This window comes from Hippocampus guttulatus, chromosome 18 (genome assembly GCF_054856545.1).
Source record: "Hippocampus guttulatus isolate MCC_2025c chromosome 18, RoL_Hgut_1.0, whole genome shotgun sequence".
NCBI classification, from domain to species: domain Eukaryota; kingdom Metazoa; phylum Chordata; class Actinopteri; order Syngnathiformes; family Syngnathidae; genus Hippocampus; species Hippocampus guttulatus.
This window is the reverse complement of record NC_141278.1, coordinates 708,641-712,795: the sequence shown is the minus strand read 5'-3', so window position 1 is coordinate 712,795 and position 4,155 is coordinate 708,641. Positions and strand designations below refer to the sequence as shown.

The 4,155-nt window shown below is 45.8% G+C and overlaps 1 long non-coding RNA gene across 1 annotated transcript; it reads left to right on the top strand.

Moving 5' to 3' along the window:
• Window positions 1-1,132: 1,132 nt before the first annotated feature.
• LOC147190462 (uncharacterized) lies at window positions 1,133-3,552 on the top strand. The gene is made up of 3 exons (XR_015103753.1): window positions 1,133-1,549; window positions 2,859-3,022; window positions 3,110-3,552. It is a non-coding gene; the product is annotated as an uncharacterized LOC147190462 (long non-coding RNA).
• The last annotated feature ends 603 nt before the right edge of the window (window positions 3,553-4,155 follow it).

The window sequence follows — 4,155 nt, the reverse complement described above, 5'->3', positions numbered from 1 at the left end:
CCCCCACCCCCAATTCAGAATACCACAGCAAATTTGCAAGAATATATTATTCATTTGCTATCTGGGATGACAAGTGCTCCTCGCATTTCATTTTTGTTTCTTTTTTTCATTTTTCATTTCCTGCACTGCACCTGAGACACAGATACTCACTCACTCACGCGTGCGCGTGCGTGAAATCGAGGGGGGGGTTACCATGACGTCTGACTTTCACAAAACGTGTTTTGATGATTTATTTCTTCATTTGTTTAGGCAAGGAAGAAGAAGTGACCCCCTCAGAAAGTGTGGCGAGATGAAACGGGATAGACACGCAACTCTTACGAGTGAGTCGTTCATTTCCGCTTTTGCTTTTGATTTCTGCTATGACGACCACAACATATCTGTAAAGTCAGGGGGGTTGTCACTGAATATACACACACACACACACACACGTGGCAATTGTCCTTGTTTATGATGATACTAATGCAGCGTGTTAGACCGGAGACAAATTCCTTTCCGAACACTCGAGGACAGCATACATAGCCGAAATGCAGCAATGATTAAAAAAAAAAAACGAAAGAAGATGAGCCGAGATGAATAATATATAAATGCTTGCCGATATGAGGACAGTCTGCCTTGCTCGCAAACAGAAACGAAAGGCGAGGAGGGCCGAGGCATTTTCCTCATCAGTTTTCCTTTTCCGAGCAGCCAGTCCATTCCCTCGCACAAGTCGGCGGACTAATCTGCGTGTCGTGCCGCCTTGACAGTAATGACGAGGCGCTCGCTTTGGGAGCGCACATTTCTAAAGACGCGCTCGATATTGTGGCAGCGAGACAAAGGGCCTGCCACGGTTGCTCGGACGAGCCGCAAAATGTACGGCTCTTCCGACGAGCTAACACCGCGGCGCTGCGAGCACCCTGGTCTGTCGGCCAAACTCTCAAAGAAGAAAAACGACCAGCGGGCCAAAGAAGTCATTACACGGGTGCCGGTGAGGAAAGGATAGAGCAAAGACGCCCGGCGATAAAGCCGAGTCCGATCCGGTTTTAGAATGCGTGCCGGAGTCGGAGTTCTTACGCGCTCCCTCTTCTGCGTCCCGGTCAAATCGACCTGTCAAGTCTCCCTGAAGATAGAACAAGAAAAGAAAAGCGTCACCGGTCCAGGGTGCACACCGCCTCAGTCCGGAGTCAACTGGGAACGGCTGCTTTTCTGATGGCAACCGTTAGATGTGAGATTGACCTCGAGCCCACGTGAGGCGATGTCCCGTTAAAAGCGCAGCCGACGGAAGCCGCTTTCCGATTGGGACGCGCGGCTCGTCATCCGAGCGTGCAGGCGCGTCGTTCAACGATGCTCCCGGAAGCAGCGCGGCGACCTCGGCTTCACTTCAGATGAAGGACGCTGCACAGAGTGAAAGGGTAATTACGCTTTGGGATGGCGGTCGCGTCACCGTTGTCCTCTTTGGCGTCGACAGTGCCTTGAACAGGAACTCAAGATGGGTCGCACCGGGCGCGAAAGGACCATCAAAGAAAAGACGGGCTGGGGGTGAGCCAAGGAATGCAAACTGCGTCCCGAGTAGGTAAGGCGCTTTGAAAAATCACTTCCCACCACCGATCCTTGTCAGCCATGATTTATTCATGGCCGTGTCTTTTAAATCCAATTTACATGCGGAGCACATTCATTCCCAGTTAGCCCCATCCGAGCCTTGCGTGACATTTCAAAGCGCGTGATGAAATCTTGAGTGACAGCAGAACACGGAATTCAAAGGACATTGAGGCCGGGTAAAAAGGCTCAGCTGTTTTCTCGATGATTCGCAACGTGCGCCGCGGCGTCCTTTTTGTCAATCTTTGTCTCGGTAACGGCTTCCCGCCGATCGGATCTCGTCTCTTTCTTAAAGAGCGGAGAGAATTTGCAAAATGAAACAAGGGGGAGCTCCTAAAACTTCCTTTGGCGAAATTGAAGCCCCCCCCCCCCCCCCCCCCCCCCGCATCCCCCAATAAACCACAGGGAAGAAGGAGCCAAAGCCGGGCATCGTCAGCTACAAGCCAAGTGGAAGTGGACAAAGTTAGGCCGGAAGACGCGGAGAGCAAGAAAGCTATTAGTCACGCATTAGCCAGAATCATTTTAAAATGACCCGTCTTTGAAATGGAGCGCTTATTTGCATGAACCCGCAGGACTTTACGTAAAGCTCAACTTGTCAAGGGAAACGACTTTTTCTTCTCACTCACTCCCACAAGAGATGCTGCTGTTTGCCACCAAACCTGTTTTATCACACATGCCAACGCTCGGCAGGTCATGAATATGGGAAGCCGATTTAGCTGTTGCTGTCTTTTTATTTAAAAAAAACAACAACATTTCCGTCACATCGTGAGCTCACTCTCAAACTTTGCAGGGCCACGGCGAGATTTGTTTGCGGTATACTTGCAAAAATTGAAAGGTTTTCTGAGCCTGTTATTTTGGGTTGTTTTTCTGTTTTGAAATGAGCAAGCAGAAAATATTGAAAAGGAAACGAAGAAGAGGAATCGACTGAGAGTGCTACACACTCTTGTGCAGCAGGTGGCGGTGTGCGCCTGAAAGTTGCTTGCAATCCGCCGTTTGCCTTGAGGAAGGAGCGAGTCGTGTTGATCCAAACTCAACTTTTCCGTTTTGACGATGGGTCCGAAAAAATTGGAGGGAAGCGACGTGATGAAAGAAATGCAGGGCCGAGGAAAGCGCATCACGCCCAGTTTGGCGTCGGCAGGAAAAGTGCTTACCATTGCATGAGTGTCTGTGTCTTATGTGTTGTTATTTGATCTTGTGATGAACTGTTCGGTCAAATGCTTTGTTACTGCTGAAGCTGCCGTGAAAGCGCTCTCGAAATAAATACGTTTTGTATTATTTTCACTGAGGTGTTACAGGAAAGTGAAACTTCAATGTGATGTGGGTGCACTTCCGTTGCACTTTGGATCCACGACTTTACATGGGGAAAAGGGATGCAAACTCCACACCTTCACTGTGACTCATCAAACCGTGATGGGTCGTAATGCGTTCATGAAAAAGACCCAAGTGGATGGTAAGGCTTTTTAGGACGTGATGTTTCGTAAGGCGTTTGTGAAAAAAGAGCAAGGGTATAATAAGGTTTTTGTTTTTGTTTTTTTAGGACATGATGTATAGTAAGGCGTTGGTGAAAAGGAGGTTCAATCGGGCACGCAGGATAATTTAAAAGTGAAAAAAATGCATAAAAGACACAGAATTCATATTTTTAATAGGGTGCAATTCATTGAGTATCTGCTAGGGGACACTGTTTTGACCAGAGAAGAAGAATGCAGCAGCCTCAGTCTGTCACTGAGACGGACGGACCCATGACAGCAGACGCTATCAATAGCACTCTCACATTTACACATTTAATAGCACTCTCCTTAGTTTGTAAAGTGGAGGCAGGGATTACATTTAGATTTTATATGCACGTGTGAATGGTTTAAAACTTCCTTTCTTTATAAATCTTGTTTGATCATAAAGTGTATTACTATATTTTGCAATACCAATTACTTGTTAAAGTTTGTACAATCAGTGGGATCAGTTGCAATGCATATATGTGAAGGATAAAAGTAAATTGCACATTTGTTGAAGGAAAACAAACTTCATGAAATGTTTTGTGAAAGATACGTTCATTAAATTTCAACATTTTCCAAATGTTCATGTGCTTCTTTATACCAAAACAAACGAAAGACATATTGTTTTGGTTGTTTATAGCAAAGTATGGTATCATTTTAATGGTCCGGCCCACTTGACATCTACCGAGGCCGTATGTGGACCACCATGTGAAATGAGTTTGACACCAGTGATGTATAGTAAGGCGTTTTTAGCCGCAAAAAACAACCATGTACAGAAAGGCGTTTTTAGCGGAAAAAAAAGCCAACGTATATAGTAAGCCGTTTTTAACCGAAAAAAACTATCATGTACAGTCAGGCGTTTTTAGCCGAAAAAAAACGACCATGTATAGTAAGGCGTTTTTAGCAAAGCGTTTTTAGCCGAAAAAAACGACCATGTATAGTAAGGCGTTTTTAGCATAAAAAAAGGACCATGTATAGTAAGGCGTTTTTAGCCCGAAAAAACGACCATGTATAGTAAGGCGTTTTTAGCAAAATGATTTTAGCCGAAAAAAACGACCATGTATAGTAAGGCGTTTTTAGCTGGAAGAAAACG